The sequence below is a fragment of the Pseudomyrmex gracilis genome, unplaced genomic scaffold, assembly GCF_002006095.1.
Source record: "Pseudomyrmex gracilis isolate BER0280 unplaced genomic scaffold, ASM200609v1 scaffold_151, whole genome shotgun sequence".
NCBI lineage: Eukaryota > Metazoa > Arthropoda > Insecta > Hymenoptera > Formicidae > Pseudomyrmex > Pseudomyrmex gracilis.
In genome coordinates this window covers 207,696-224,833 of record NW_018020735.1, presented here as the reverse complement: position 1 = coordinate 224,833, position 17,138 = coordinate 207,696, and the positions used below count along the sequence as shown (strand labels likewise).

Here is a 17,138-nt window from a genome sequence, read left to right as displayed (position 1 = left end):
GAAAACTGCATGTCCCGGCATAATTTTCGTCGGCAGGCTTCGCCCGCTCAAAAGGACTACGTTATACGATACGTGGCGCAAAGTTTCAGTTTTATCCCGTCGTCCTTTCGTTGACGGGATACGGATAGCGGTTTTTGTTTTCGCAACAAAAAGTATCTCTCCTCTTGCTCTGGGAACTGGGTTTTCCCGGGGATCCGCGAAATAACTATTAGCGCTATCGGCGAGCGCTCAGCGCGACGTCGTTGCGTCGTTTTAATATTTAAACTTCCGGGACAGCTGCTACCGGTTTTTTTTTGTTTTTTTTTTTTTTGTTTTTTTTTTTTTGTAACGGAGTTGTTTCTAATTCTACAAAGTGTTCGACTCGCGCTCCCCTCGCGGATAACAGCTGTTTGAAACCGATTTAAAAACCTCTCTTTGATCCCCGAGAGTCCCGCCTCGACGTGAATGATGTATCACTCACGTTTGTGATTTGTCGTTGAATTAACCGCGTTTGACGGCACGGACGCGCAGCGACGCGTCAGTTTTTTTTTCTTTTTTTTTTTTAACGACGCCGCCACGCCGGAAATTAAAATTTCAACGGCCAAGTTTCGGACCGTTTTAATATACAGTTAAAGAGTAAAGCTCATATTACATTCCTGGAACTTTGACTCTCTCCGCCTTTGGGTTACACCAACACAGGGAGAGAAAAAGAGAGAGGTAAATCTTTCTGAAATTAAACAGAAACTTTGCCCACATCTTTCGCCGGACTTTTCCCTTCCCTTTACTTTCTTAGTTACGCGGCATTTATACGGGAGAACGGACGGCTTAATGGCGTCCAATTCGACGAGCGGTAAAGGGGGAGGGGCGCGCGAGCGATGTAATTGAGGAAAAAAAGAAGCGGCACGAAAAACCCTTACCCTTTTCCCACGGGAGGGTCCTTAAACTTCCGCAAAACATTTTAATTGGCTTAGACGGCTTTTTTTTTTTTTTTTTTTAATTCGATTCCAATTTCGCGTTTCGCGGATTCTCTCCCGTAATTCTTCTCCCCCTTCCCGCGACGAAGGGAGAAACGTTTGACTGTTTTTGCTCCTCCTGTCATCGCGTTTTCGAATTTTCTTCATTCCGTCTTTCCCGTTCTCGTTCGTCAACGAGCGATCCAATATGCGCGGGCGTCGCGCTTTTCTTTTTTTTTTTTTTGGCTCCCTTCCGATTGTCGTTATCTGTCAATACCGTCCGCGGCCTCGCGGTCTCTCCTCGTAAATCACGGATATATATTCGCTTGATTCTCTGAAACCCTCACCTCGATTTCAATTTATTTGTTATAAAGTTGATTTTGGCCAGATGAGCGTGTTCCCACGGGCGCAATAATACGTGTGTATGTGTGTGTGCGTGTACGTGCGAGCGAGAGTCCAGCGTGAAATCAGTATTCGTCAGGCTGATCGACAGTTCTCTCGCCGCGCCGTTTTATTCGCGTCCCTCGTATTTTGCTTGCGGATCGTTAATGTGCGACGAACGCCCCGGTCTACCTGATAAATGAAAATAATTTCGCGTCACAAGGCAAAGTGCATTCCGCGTCGTCTCGCGCTGCGACGCTTCCGCTCGCGCTCCGAATAATTTAGCGAGAGCTTTTTACTCCGTCCGGCTGGAGATTTTTTTTTTTCCCCAAGAACGCACGGGCAAAAGAGCTTTGATGAAAGACAAAGTTAATTCCGCCTATGCATTCTCGAATTAAAGGCCGTATTAAAGTCGCGCGCGCGGTGAAAGAAGGGTAACCGCCGAGAGAGCGCTCGCTCGCTAATTGCGCGCTAAATCGCGACGCATACCGCGAGAGCTAAGCACATTTCCTCGTTGAAAGTCCGCCCGATTAATCGTCCGACTCTCGGTGAAACGTGTGCGCGTGAGCTTTTACGTGCACCGCTTTCTTTCGTTTTTTTTTTTTTTTTTTTTAATGTATTTTTGTGTGTGTCGCGAAACGCGGGGAGAAGCTCGCGCGATTTTTTTCGCAAGAAACGTTTTCGCGCAAAAGCAAATATATCGCACAAATTTGTTAATAAAATCTCTTGAGCGCGGATAATCTTTCTGAGGCACAATATTTTCGATGAATCTCGGAAAGCACATATGTGCTTTTCCTCTGTCACCACATGCGTAAGCTCATACGTCGGCCGGCGCGCGTATCGACCTCTCTCGGCCGTATATACCCACGCAAACTTCGTTATCCAATCCATTGATACGATAAATACCTGCAAGCTCGCGGTAAAGCCTCATTCGGATAATGCGATTAATTGTTAGCTGAGGCATTTAATGATACAAATGACGTAACGATTGCGCACGCGCGCGCGCGCTCATATAGAGAAAACAAGATTTGCGCGCGATACGCGATTGCGGATAACAAAAATGCCGATCGGTCAGGTAATTGAAATATTTTACCGATCGCGTCAACAACGGTGTTTTGTTTAATTTGTTGCGGCTCTCTTTTGAAACGTATATGTTGTATAATATTCTTTTACAACGGGTAGAGATAATCATTTCGATCATTTATGCGCCGTAACTATTGTCACTTTGTTCATTTAATACGTTCGATGCGGCATTTGTTGTTGTTTCGAAATCATTCACAATGTTCTCTTTGGAGAACATTGTTTCAGAGAATCCTCTCAACGTATAATAATAATAATAATAATAATAATAATAATAATAACATTTTCGATAATTGCATCGCGCGTTTCGCGTTTTTCTTTCTCCCCGAACAAATCGAAACGCTTTCGCGAAACCGGCAGTAACGCGGAACAATAAATGGGAGGTGACGCGCGAGAAACAGCGGTTGTAATGTAAGGATCAGCGGACATTACGGGAAACACCTCCCATCGTCGTTTGTAGAATTTTCATGAGAATTTCGTTTCTTTTTCGTCCCCCCGGCACACGGAGGAGCTTTCTTTTCCTCTTCTCTCGCCGCAAAAATCTGAAAACCATTTCGCGAGAGATACGCGGTCTCGGAAACGGGAGCGTATACTGGCTTTTGTTGTTATCATTGCCGGTTTTATTCCGACGAGGTTTTGCGTGTCGCGGAGGTTTTTCTCTATCGCGAATTATTTATCTGGTCTTATGCGAAATCATAAATTCGACCCTTAACAACCAAATATCTCTCGAATAAAGGAAAGTGGCAGAATTTGAGATATCGGGCGGATAAAAAAAAAAAAAAAAAAAAAAAAAACAAAGCACACGCCGTGGAATATAACAAAACACCATAAGACGCGAAAGCACGGTTAAGTAAATATTTCAGCGACTTAAAGATACTTTTTCCTTCGAATACATTTTTGTACGTTTTGTTTGTTCTCTTCTGCGAGAGACAACTTTGTGTGTTTTATTTTACGAAGAACGTGCGTATAAATTTACTGTGTTCCATTATTGCTTTCAATATTTTAAACAAGTTTTGCGCGCGAAGAAAGCATCCGAGAGTTGAAATAAAAAATAAAAAAAAAATAAAAAAAACATCGAGCGATATCCGAATTCAATGCGACATCGCGCCAACAAGAAAATGGGATAAAAATTCGCCGATTTGGAGAACACAACGACGCAGCGTGTCTCTCGCTGCGGAAACGCGCGACCGCTCGCTCGCTTCTTCTTGCGCGTGCACGAACAAAAACGCTCGTTGAATTATTGGTTGTGTTTCTCTCTCTCTCTCTCTCTCTCTCTTTCTCTCGACGGGGGAGGATAATGTCGTTTTCCGGTGACGCGTTCTTCGATCGATGTTTTCTCCTCCGTCGTGTGCGCAAACAAAAATGGGCACTCCTCGAATGCTCCAAAAGTTTCAGCGGCAAGGAGGAAAACATTGCTGGCGTCTTCCCTCTTGGCTCTTGTTCCAAAAAATCTCATCGCACATATTCAATAGCCATTGCGCAAAATTTGCCTGTCTGTCTCTCTCTCTCTTTCTCGCAGTTAGCTCGCGATTTTGTAACTACACAGCCAAATGTTAAAGACGAACTTATGTATTGTGTTCGCGCGTTCTTATTCCCCGGGGCGATTCATCGCGCTTCTCGCCGCTAAATGCACAAAGTATATTAACCCTCCTGATGACGCTGTCCCAATTTCCCCCGTGTCCCCCCGTAGGGAGGGAGTCGAAATTAAATTTTCACAAGGACTAAGTGGCGTCTTTGGTACCCGTAGCCGCGTCGGTCGGGCGAAACTATCCACTTCGTTCCGCACTATTCGCGCGTCGAAAGTTTCGTAGGAAATTGCTCTCGCTCGCGCTCTTTCTCCCGAAACTGTGTCGCGAAATAATTCTTTCAGAACGCCGTCGGCCAACCACCAACTACTGCACGGGAATACGATTCCCTTCCGTTTTAATTGCTGTTCTACAATCGGCACCCGAATGTAAGAAATTCGGTCTGTCGCGACGAAAATGGAAATTGCGTTAAATCCAGCACAGACGCGAATGAACAACGGATTCTGCGTCTCTGAGAGAAACGCTGTGTGTGTGTGTGTTACCTTGTTTCTTGCCGCAGCTCGCGGAACGGTAATTAACCACTTGCGGTGCAAAGACGTGCCACGCACGTCGAGATGCTTCTGTTACCGGAACGCCAGCGACGTGTTACACACGTCGTCAGGCGATTGTTGCAGAAAAGAAAATGACGTGCATGTCACGTCAACTGTGACGCATTTATTTATTAATAAATANGCGACGTGTTACACACGTCGTCAGGCGATTGTTGCAGAAAAGAAAATGACGTGCATGTCACGTCAACTGTGACGCATTTATTTATTAATAAATAAGATTAGTATTCATACATATGTAATTTTATCATCAGTTGATGCGTCTTTATTTTATTCTCTTCTGGAACCCCCTGAACGCTGCCTGAACGCGCTCCGAAGTGATTTGCACTCGACTGTTCTGGCACGCGCGACCGTAAATTTCTTTGCACCGCAAGTGGTTAAGGGAGCGTTCTGCGAGGATCGATGCTTCGCGATAACAATCGCATTATTTTAATGAGACGTTATAATATTCATTTGAATTTCTTACCTCTTCGCAGAACGCTTCGAACGATCGTCGCTAGTTTTGCAGATTAGGGAGTTTGTTTGCAGAGCCAGAGTTTCTGCAGAACGAGAGTCAATTTTTTATCTACCGTTTTCTTTCGTTAATTTTTTTTTTTTTTTAAGTTAATTATCCGTAACTTGATGCAAAACAAACTTGTGAATAATATGCTAGTGCAAGTTTTAACTTCTATTATTATTCAAGTGAATAAAAATACGCGGAATTGCAAGTGGTGAAGTTTACGCTTTTCCCGTAGTTTTCCGGAACTACACTTCCCTCTCCTCGAATAAAGAGCCAAAACGGTCAGAGAGCATCGACTGATTCCGATGCTTAATTAACAAGCGCTACTTCGAGATTTCTTCTTTTATACGCCGCTTCTCGATATCCGATTTTACGTCGTCGTCGTCGTCGTCGTCGATGTGATTCGCCATCAGCGACTTCTTTGCGTCGGTGCGCTCCCTCGTCGTCGAGAAACGCGTAAGAAAAACTTTCGAGGGAAACAAGTAGATCTCGCTCGCGCCCTCCGTCGTCTTCCTCCTCCGTGAGAATCCGTTTCTCTTTTTGGGAGGCGGGGCGCGGCAGAGCCGTCGGAACGGAACTTTTGCCAAGTCGGACGTTTTAATTCGAGAAGCGATTGAGCACGGCTTGGAAAAACGAGTCTACGAGAAAACTAAAGTCGTCTCGATAGACGTCGTAAATACAAAGCTCTTCGTATTCTCATTCGTTGCATGGCAATGTCGATTCGCGGATGTGCCGCGTATTACGATGTAGTTAAGAAAGCGAAGATTTTTATGACCCTTCTCGGCGCTCTTTCGAGATTTTCTTCATAAAACCCGTTGCCATTCGAGCCCCGAACGAGATTCAGCAGAGATTATATCAAAAGCGTTATATTGCGCGATGTTTTTTTTCTTAAAGTATTTAATTTTTGAAATTGTTGACCCCCTTCCCGACAATTTATTTCGCAATTGAATTGAAAAAGAGTTTTATTTGCAAAATATTTCATACGGAAAAGAATATTGCATTTGTACACAAATAAAGGAAGAATTTTCTATTTTCGCTGCGTACCGAATGCAACTATGTTTTGAATATACTTTTATAATAAAATGTTCAAACTACTCTTTCTCTCTCTCTCAAATAATTTAATGAAACCTTTGGACACCGGCAATAAAAGATTTATTTTATTTTATTTTTAGTTAGTTTTTTTTTTTTTTATGTTTTGAATATACTTTTATAATAAAATGTTCAAACTACTCTTTCTCTCTCTCTCAAATAATTTAATGAAACCTTTGGACACCGGCAATAAAAGATTTATTTTATTTTATTTTTAGTTAGTTTTTTTTTTTTTTTTTTTTGACATCGCACATTTTCTGGCGAATTTAAATATCAATTTTGTAAAATAAAATCCATTGAACTTAAAAACTGCGCGCGAGAGAGAGAGAGAGAGAGAGAGAGAGACGACAATGGGAGTATTTGTGTAGTCCAATATTGCGCGGGAGAGCAAAAGTGCGACGGATAATCCGTCCGATCCGTTCGGTCCGTCATGCCGTTCTTCGGAATTCAAAAGTCAATCTCATTGTGAAACTGGGAAAATCATTGCATATCAAAACCATAAGCCGGCGCACGGGTTATTGTAATAATGAGCGATCGTTGTCGATTAATCCGTGCACACTACGCCGTACGCGATAATGCGAATTGAATTTGATCATATTTAATGCCCATTGTGCTGCGCGATATCGAAACAATAAACGCGTCTAAAACAAAAATCCAGTCGCATTACCGAATAATTATTTCGTTATAAAAAGTAATATAATTGCAACGCGCGGCAATTAGTTTCAATCCCTGGATTGGAGCGCAAAAAGTGTCTTGCGGAAGAAAAAAAAAACCTACATTTGCTGTGTGACTTTTGAGATTCGCCGTGTGTAGCAATTTGCTTCTTTAAAAGGAAAAAAAAAACAACCAGGACGTTGTTAACGACCTCGGGGATAACCGATTACTGCTTTGTGAGCATCGCGCGAGAGCTCGGATGGAAGTATCAGCACCGATGGTACATCGGGGCGTGAAGAGGGTCTCTCTGTATTTGTGTGCGTGTGTGTAGATGGAAAAGAGGTGTGTGAAGAGACTCGGTGAACTGTCAAGACCCGACCATTGTGACTGCCGATGTAAACTCCTACCGAAGGTTGAAGGGCGGGAGGAGAGTGTACAGTAGGCGCCGGGAAAGTGAACAATATTTACTTCAGCTCTGGACAAAAAAGGCAGCGGGATTTCTGTTTCGAGCACGGGACTCTTTTGTTTCCAACGCGCGGAGGGGTTGTTTTCTTTCGCTCCGTACTCTCCCATTCTGCTTGTTTGTCCGCTCGCTTTTCCTCCCCCGGCTAACGCCGCCGACCCTCCCGTCGCCGCCTTCGCGGCGTGCTTTTCTCTCAGCGGAATCAACGGCCGAGAGAGAGCTCGATCCTTACAATCGAACCCGGTTCTTGTTCCGCGACGGAACGATTCACAAAGAGCGGAGGAATTAGAGGAAACGCATAAACAACCCCTCCCCGTTAGAGAAGCGCGCGCGCGCGCGCCTCTGCAGTTAGCTGCTTCTTCCGTTAGAGTAAAATTACAAGCCGGGCGCGCGCGCGGCGCTTCTCCGACGAGGACGAGTTCTCGAGCTACTGTTGATAGAAAATCAACTTTACTTTCCGGAGAAAGGTCCGCGAAATTGTAGCAGACGCGTTTGTACGAAGGGGAAGCGAAATTGTCTTCCTCTCCTCTGGAAAGTCTCTTATCGCGGATGGAGCGAAAATTCGATGGCAGTCCTAATTGCGAAATTACTCGGCATCGAAAGTTAATGAATTCTGACAAATTAAGCTTTTGAGACGTTGCGTAATTTTTGTGAAAAAGGAAGCAATTTTTACGTTTTATTTGTTGTGTTTAATCTTGAACTGAAACATTTGATTATCAAAACAAAGGAGAATCTCCTGTCAAATTTTCGAAAAAAATTGACTACGAGATCTTCCGAAAATCCTGCAGATCGGCATCCGATCTGTACATAAATCCACCGGTGAGTAAGCCACCGATTAAGTATTGATCCGCGATGAAAAAGCAGAGAATAAAAGTTCGGAACAGTAAGGAAGAGAAAGAGAGAAAGATGTCGCTCGGGCAAACATCTTCCCGAAAGAGTTTGCGAGTGTGAAACCGGAAGAGAACCGTGGGAAAAAGAAAGAGATAAGGTTTTGAACGAAGAAGGGAACAGTTAACTTAGTTGGCTGCGACATAGGGCGGCGGCTTAGGCACTCCCTTCCGCGCGCCAATATTTAAACCGCCCGGCGATTCGCCCGGAGAATTTAATTCGGCCGAAAAAGCGGCGCCTTAATTAGCAATTAATTGGCACATAAATTATAGCTGAGAATTTTCGCTCCCGCCGCGAACCGGAACGTGTACACGTTCTCTCTCTCTCTCGTTCTCTCGTCCCCTCGCTGTCTGTCTCGCTTGCCAACTTCCCCTTTCGCACATCCCCTCGGTTCGGTTTTTTCCGTGCCGGGCCACCAGCCGCGACAGAGATAAGAACGCCAGCAACTATTTCAGCAATCTAACTTTCTCGCGGGTTCCCGGAGAATTTCCTGCCTGAAGGCATTCGCTCTGGCCACGCCCACCTTATACATCCCCCCGCTCGTCGCGAATTGCACTCTTAAGTCCTCGACAATGAAACTTCTCTCTCTCTCTTTCTCTCTCTCTCTCCGCCGATATAGCCGATCCGTACGAGAGCTGACGCCTTCCGTTGCGGTGATAAAGCGCGCGCGACGAACTGAATCGACGCGAGCGTAGTGTCTCGCGGAATCAGATCCCGAGCGTCTTCCGCAACCTGTAGCTTCGCGCGAGAATTCGCGAAATTCGTTTGCATCGCATGATCGCGGATCGCGCTTTCATGTCTTTCGGCAAATCGATCGCGGTAACATTCAATCGAAACGAGCGAAAACACAAACAGCTTTGTGAGAGAAGAAGTATTCGAGCGAAAAACAAAACGGAGTATTTCTTCACATAAAAAAAGGAACAATTTTATATGAGGAAAAAAAACTGAAAACTCGTGTTTGCAAGAAGAGACCGGAAATAAATGCCGACGAGATACTTTTGCGACGCAAAGAGCGCAATTTCCTGAACGCGTTTGCGCGTTCTTTGGTTCTTTCAAGTTCGAAAAGAAGAGCCGATTCGGAGCGGATTCTGAAGTTGCCGATAATAAAGAACCGATAGTGAAAGAAATCGGAGGAGGGAGGGAGGAATTTGCAATATAGACGGCGGAAATTGAGACAAATTGAACCTTTTCAGTCTTATCGATGTGGGCGAATAATATACACGGGTATTTAACAGGATATTATTCGTTCTCTCGCGCGCGAAAAGCTGAGAACGCGGGATAGGACGACGATAAGAGGGAAACAGACAATCTCCCCGCAGATAAATGTAAGAACGGAAAAGGAGACGGGAAATGGCGACAAAAAGGTCCGTATTCGCTTTCCCGTTTGCGGCCCCCGAGAAGTCCGACCCTTTCGAGAATCGTCGTCGCGCACCACATGCACGTCCTTTATTGTAGTCGATGATATTCGGCTCGTGCAACGCGATTTTCTCGTCGTTGAATGGCGACGGGTACGAGACTACCCTCTCCGCTTTCTTCCATTCTCCCTTCGTCGGAGACGAAAAACCATTATTCGCAACCGCGGAGTGGTTTTATGATTTCGTGCTCCATTTCGATCGATTCGTCCAATTTTCGTGACCTTCCTCTCTCCTTCTCCTCTACCCCTGATCGTTTCTTCACACACGGAGTCCTTCGAAAACTATCAAATGTCGTTTTTGCCCGATCCTCAAATATTTGAGACACAAAGAAATTTAGCTGTAAAAAGTTTAATTTCCACTTTTTTTTTTTTTTTTGTTCACCACTCCCCCGAGTAAATTAAACTTTTCGATTCAACAAGCGGTTTTGGTCAAAGGAATATCCAGACAGTGAGGTTTTCGTGAGGCATTCCGCGTATTTCTCCGCAATCCTCTCGCTCACGCTTCTCTTTTCTTTCCACTCCGCGCGTAACGAATTTTTGAGCTCCTTTTACAAGATTTCGCTCTTTTTCGATTCGAACGAAGGTGAAAGAGACGGACTTGCTTCTCGTTGCGGAAATTCTCTCGCGAGGAGTATATCGATCAAGTTCAGTAAACTAGTTGCGAAAATAGCGCCAAGACGATTGAGGTAAGTAGTCGCTTTTCTTTAATTGAGAGGCTACAAAAGCGAGTTGGAACGCGGCATGAATTATGGATCTTTTTTTTTTTTTGTTTTTTATTTCTGGAGCTCGGTAAATTTTTTTTATACATAAATAGATTTTCCGCACGTATATATGCGATTTGTTTTATATATATATATATATATATATATATATGTATGTATATTTTATATATACGTATATATGATTCGTAAGATACGCGATTCAAAGAGTGCCTTAATTGAAGATTCTCTGCCCCCGTAATTGCGACTCCTCGTCCTATAATGAATTATTGAGTAGATTGCGCTCCGGCGCAGGCAAGTTTGTTTGAAGTTCCACTTCTGGTATTTTATTTATCTCTCTTTAGTGAATGCATTTGGTGCACTTTCGCGGACTGGCAACGTTTCCTCTCCGCTCGCGATCGTTGCTCCCGATACTTTCATTTTTTTATTTTTTTTTCCCCCACGCTTCGTATTTGAGCGTTTTGTAGTTAACTCCTTCTCGCAAAATAACGAGTCGGATGTCGATTACGGGTCAAACATGAAAAAAGAAAAAAAACGAAAAAGAACGTCGTTTTGGCTTGTTTCGGCGAGAAACATTTCCTTCTCGCGACCCAAATGCAGTATCAAACCTCAAAAATCCGCAAGATGCAATGTATTTGTATTTTTTTCTTTTTTTTCAATGTCAATTGCGCGGTGTCCGAGCACGGCTTTACAGTCACGCGAAAACCCCGAGTCTTAAAAATTCAGACGGTTGTTGTTTACTCTTTTGCTCTTTACGCTCGAGAAGTCCTTTAACGCGGGCTCGAGAGAAGGAGAAAGAAAGTCGAAGATTAAAGTTGCCTGCGCAGCCAATACGAAACCGTCCCTAGGGTAATTCTAATGACCGACTTTAGTTTTCCGCGCGAGCTTCATTCTCTCCTCTCTCTCTCTCTTTCTCTCTCTCTTTTTCACGCTTCGTGTAGCGCGCAAGAAAGTGACACGACGAGGAAGATAATTCGCGGCCACGCATGAAACGCGCAAAACCGAATGAGCGAACAAAAACCTCATCGGCGGATTTATTCGCGCAAAGATTTTCGGAAGGTAAATGCGAAGTTATCGGATAAAGAGAAGACAAAAAAAAAAATACCGAAACTCGGAAGCTACTTCGGTAGATAAGCTGGTGTGTAAAAGTAATTTGGACGGAAGCAATTTCGAAGATTTTAACTGATTGCGTAAGGCGCGAATAATGCGTTCAATAAGTCTCGTTTCTTGCACGCGCGCTAGCTGCCGCATCTCGTATACGGAAGCCAAGGCAAGAGATCGCCGCGGCGAGGGAAGTTTGTCTTGCGAGGAGGCTATTCATCTCCTTTACTTCCGTTGGGAGACGCGCACGTATCTCTGCTCTTGCCGTTCTAATCTTTCCTGAAGCGGAGACTGACGAGGCTCGCTTGTTCTTGAGGAAAATACTGAGACAAAAGTTCTCTTTCTCTCTCTTTCTATTTTTCTTTTTATATTTTGCGTTTTTCTTCTTGCTAGTTTTGGCTCCCGCGATATATGGAATATGTGTGTTCGACTTTGGAAAGAGACTCGAATAAATATGAATTTCGTCTGACAAAAGCTGTGCGGAAGGAACGAGGTCGCGATATCACCGATTCGGGCAAGAAGGAGAAAAAGAGAGAATGACAAGAAGTAGTGCAGGTTGCCGCCCTTGCTTCTCCCACGTACGTATGAAAGCGTCTCCAATCGAGCGAAAAATCCGGTTTTCCCGGGAATTAAGCCCGCAAGAGCGGGCCAAAAAAGAAACGGACCTAAACGGAAGGCGGGGGAGGAGGGGGTCGAGGGTCACTTCCGGAAACTTGAACCGCGCAATATGTATCGGCGTGTATGTAAGCGATCGCTGCGTGGATCGCACGAAGGACGAGAGAAAAAGAGAGAGATTTTTATCGGAGAGGCTTTTCTTTCTGAGGCAAGAGAAAAATAAATGAAAAATCGCGAAAAGAATGCGATGATATCGATTTGTGTTTCCATTTCCTCGCGAAGTACAACAAATTTTTCGCTTTGTTTCATATTCGGCCTCGCTTCTCTTCGTGCAAAGAATAAAATAAACATATCCGAATATTTATCCGCTCACGGATACACGCGCGTGCGCTAAAAGAGTTTCACTATTTTTTTGTTTTGGTCTTGGAAATATTTCGAGTAACGCTCTCGTGATTTTTTTTTTTTTTTTTATTTTACTTTTTTTAAATTACGATATCAAAACTGCGCGCAATTGTGCGGAATAATTCACGAACGTCGCGGGTTGAATATGCATTGTGTGATGTGGGACAATGTAAACTCACTAACGACAGAATCGCACACGTTTTCAACATTTTCGTTTCGGACGAAGTTTTAATGATCGCGCTTTGGACTGTCATTTATACTCCATTATTACTATTACGACTGTGCGTTGTGTTGTGTGGTGTTGTTGTTATTATTATTATTATTATTATTATCATCATCATCATTATAATCATTATTCTACATTAGCCCCGGCGTGTTGCTGTTTAACAACCACGGTTGAGGGGAGGGAGAGAGGAAGCAAAAATGCCGGCAAAACAGACACGGACAATTGCAAATATAATGTGTTGAATTATTGAATCGGTTATAAAAGTCATATCAAAATTTCATCGCGCATTGTTTCGACGGAAAACAAAATGCGCTGAATAACATTGTTCGGTCTCCCTTATAATCGATAATTAATATTTCAAACGAGTTATTTACTCGGTCGCTGACATTATTATTTGCCGCGCGCGATGCAAATCAATCGTAAGTTGTAGGCGGGTGTGCGTTACATTTTGATTTTACACTCGCGTGCTTCAGAAATTACAAATTATTTGACTCGCGCGCGGCGTGTGTTTCTCTGATGAGCGTGCGGGACACTCGAAATCTATGTGTAACGAAACGAAACCAGTGTAATTTTGCGGACGCGTTTTAGTTGTGATTCCCCGAGACAGGAGAAAACAAAATACACGTCGTGATATTGACTTGTGCGTGCGGGAAATGTTTGCGAACAATAAAACGAGCGCGAATTTATATATTGCGAGGGAGAAATTCGAGCAAAGGGACGCACCGAAGGGAAGGAACGAAGAAAGGGACCGAAGACGAGATCGAACAGGTGACGAGGAGTCGTCGCAGCGCGCGAAGTACCGAACACCCGGGACTAAACCGGCGAGCGTTCGTCTCGTCTCTCCCGGCGCCAACTCGATTTAGTTTGTAGATTGAATCACGCCGACTGAAAAAAGCGGATTTTAATTTCTTTCGAGAGAGGGAGATAGAGAAGAGGTGAGAGTTTGGATTCGCGTCGTCACGAAGACATCGTTGCGAAAGACCATCTCCGGTCCTCGGAACAACTTCTTCTCCCTGTGCTTTCTTTCCCTTCGTATCGACTTTGCGTCGTGACCCTTCGCGGAAGTACCTATCAGACAATTTCTTTCTTTCTCGCTCCGTCGTTTTCCCTTCGAGTAGGCCTAGCTCTCGAAATTGTTTCTTCTGTCGTGCAATTACGAGGGTCGCTCGTCGACCTTCTTTTTCTATCAACGACAAAAACTGCCACGCAAATACAGTTCGCACAGCCTCGTTAAATTAAAACACGTTCTTGCGTGAAGAAGCGCGACTTAATATCGCGCGACCGATACGCGTGTTGAAAAACAAACCGAACAACGCGATATAAGAAATTACTTCGCGGTCATCTGTTAAAGGTCATTGACCTCTCGTCAAAGTTCATTGACCTCTCGTCAAAGGTCATTGACCTCTCGTCAAAAGTCATTGACCTCTTGTCTAGAGTCATTGACCTCTTGTCAAAGGTCATTGACCTTTTTAAAACTCCTTGTTAATCTCCTTGTTCAAAACGTTTGAATTTTTTTAATATTTTTATTTATTTTATTTGTCAAAAGTCGCGGATTTTTGGGTAGCCGCACATTGCGATCGTTTCACGTACAACAAACACACACAACTCGACCGCTAATATTTGTCCCGCGTTGTTGGGATACGTTACATTGGGACGAGCTGAAAGTTTCTACAAATAGAAACTGCCATGTTCCGTCGTTACGTTGTTCTTGTTCTCTTTGCGAAGCGCGGACGAAGGGAAGGAAGAGGAAAGGACCTTTTCTCTCTCCCGTGAGACTCTCGTGGATGAGTATGGAGTATTGTCTGTCCTCTTCTGGTCATGAAGACTAAAGTGAAAGAGGTACGAAGGGTAGAGATAGAGAGAAAAGTCGGAGGGAGAGCAGCGTGCTCGTCGAAGCACCACGGACTTTCCATCTTATTTCCAAGTTTCTTACCCTCTCTCGGTTTTCTCTCGAAGGAGATCTTGGAAATCTCAGCGAGAGAAGACCAGAACCGATTCCGGGGGGTTGACCCTCCGCGGAATTGATAGCGAGAATCCTAATTGCGCGCACGTAGATCGTCACGGATCATCGACTAAGAACGAACGTTACCCGCTTTCTCTCGCAGAAGGGAAGGGATGGAAAAGAGTCCCTCGAGGATCTGCGCGGAAATGTTCGCTATTTAAATCAAACGTGGAGGGAAAACCCATTCTCTCGCTCGCGCCGGAAAATATCCGGCGCGTATTTAGCCGGCGGGATATTGGTTCGGTAATGAGACCTGTCGGTCAATGAAACGCTATCTCATCATATTTTCATTAGAACAATGGTTCGAGAGAAACGTCCGAGGATGCGAAATCGACGGAGAAGAGAGAACGCGAACGGACTTCACGAAGTTGGTAAAACCTCGAGGAAAAAAAAGAGAGCCAATTGCCGACAAGGGGCGGAGAGGGAATCAGAGGGAAGAATCCGCTCGGACACTCCGCGTCTCGACCTCGCGGAGGATATTCAGAGCGCCGACCAAACTGGTGGGGGGGAAGGGGGCGAGGGGGTCTTATTTGCGAGTTCTGATAAGTTGGCCCTCCCAAGCTGTCGGCACGGCGCTCGTCGAGTGCCTCGTTACCGATGTTCACCTCCCGCGGAATATCCCGAGGAGCACAGCCCCGGCTTTAATTTCACGCTGTAACGACGTCCGACTTGGCGAAACTCGATAATCGGGACGACTTTGCTCTCTCCGGCCAGTCTCTGAGAGAACGAAGATAGAAAATCCACTCTCTGAGTTTCTCTTTTAGCACGGGCAGGGGAGGAGGAGGAGGAGGGAGGTATAATATTTTTCCCTCCCGTTGAAGCGCCGCGTTTTATCGCCGTGGCGATTCGATGTATAAATTGTACACGATTTGTCGTTACAATGTGTTACAGTCGAATGTTTTACATCGTTTTTTTCGAGGGCTCGCAACGTTTTTCATCGCCCAAGAAAATCTCTCATTGGACGCGAAAGAGCGCGCGGATCGATCGCGCGCGCCGCATTGTCCGAGTGTGAAAAAAATTACTCGGTTTTCCCGAACAACAAAGCAAAAGATTTTATCGTTTACGTCAAGATGTTGAAATTACGATTTTCACATTTACATCGTGGCAAACGTACGCGTAAATTGTGCAAATTAAATCTTGATAATTATCGATATTACGAGACCACCGCGTTCTCTCCCGGACGGTACATCGGTAATATTTTCTTCTCTCCGCGCGTATATTCCGTATTTCAAATTTGGTTCTCATTTAGAAATTCATTCCTTTAATACGTAGAAATTATATTCCACATTAAAGTCATTCAATAGCTCAAAATGTGTAATATTAACGGAGCCTTTAGCGCGCGTATGTATATATATATATATACATATATATATATACGCAATATTACAGCAGAGAGTTATAATTCCAGTGTATTTCTGAAATATTCCCCAATCAATTACGGCGAATCATGTTCCCCGCATTAGCTCGCATGATACCATTACATCATGCGGACGCTTGCATGCGAGAGAGTCGAGAGAGAGAGAGAGAGAGAGAGAGAGAGAGTTCGGATTCATAAACACTGTGTTCAAACCCTTTTCGCGCGCGCGCCATATCGCGAAACTCGCTTACGGTGTATTTTCCATTTGCGCGTCCGCTCACGAGTTCACGAAACCGCGTTTTCTCCGCCAGACGGCGGCACGACGGGTTTTCCCCGATCCCAAACCGGATATTCCTCTACGTATCCCTCTCATAAACATGGAGGACGAGCGCTCTTCTCGAATTTCCATCCCCCATGTATATAGTCTATCTGGCGCGGGTCCCGACGGGGTCAAGGGGGTTGAAGATTTAAGGGTGAGTCCCCGGCACTGAGTGGCCGCACGAATAAGTTGCAGGGGCTGAGGGATGAGCTCCATCTCTCTTCGCCGGACCCTTGGATCAGGATTGCCGACGCGACGGGGGGTTAGGTCCGATGCCGGCTACTTAATATGACCGATAGGAGCCTCGGTAAGCCATCAAAGTGTACCGCGTCCGCACACCGGGCGCTTCTCTCCCCCGCGGAATGCCAGGTCAGCCGTATTAGTTATCGTCAGCAACCGACCGACCTCGTTCACGCGGCTTTTATGTCTTTTCCGTCGGATAATATGGGCGAACCGTCAATGGAAACTCCGTCGACGTTTTTACGAGAGCGGAGTCTCTTGAAAATCTGACGATCTCTCGCGTGTGAATTACACGCGACAAAGAATAAGAATATAAGAAGAAGAGAGAGTTCGGGATAAAATCGGGGCGTGTGAAGTCGGTTTATTCGCCGTATAAAATTTCGGGCGCGGGAAGACAGCGGCGAGTGACTGGCGGTGGGAAAATCGTCCGTGAAATTCTTGCGGCGATTATGCGCGTTCTTCATGTTTATATGCATCGAGGGGTGCTCGGATTGCTCGGCTGAGAGCGGTAATAAATAATCGCTGTTCGGCGACGGTGTTTTCCGTACCGTCGCGTATGGGAAAAATTCACGTCCATATAGTCGCGTTGAATGCGTTTCTGAATTTCCGCCGTGTCTTTTAAG

The 17,138-nt window shown here is 44.9% G+C and overlaps 1 protein-coding gene across 10 annotated transcripts in view; it reads left to right on the top strand.

The window, feature by feature from the left end:
• Positions 1–17,138, top strand: part of LOC109857226 (tyrosine-protein phosphatase Lar) — a 265,294-nt gene that overhangs the window by 157,433 nt on the left and 90,723 nt on the right. The window lies entirely within an intron of this gene.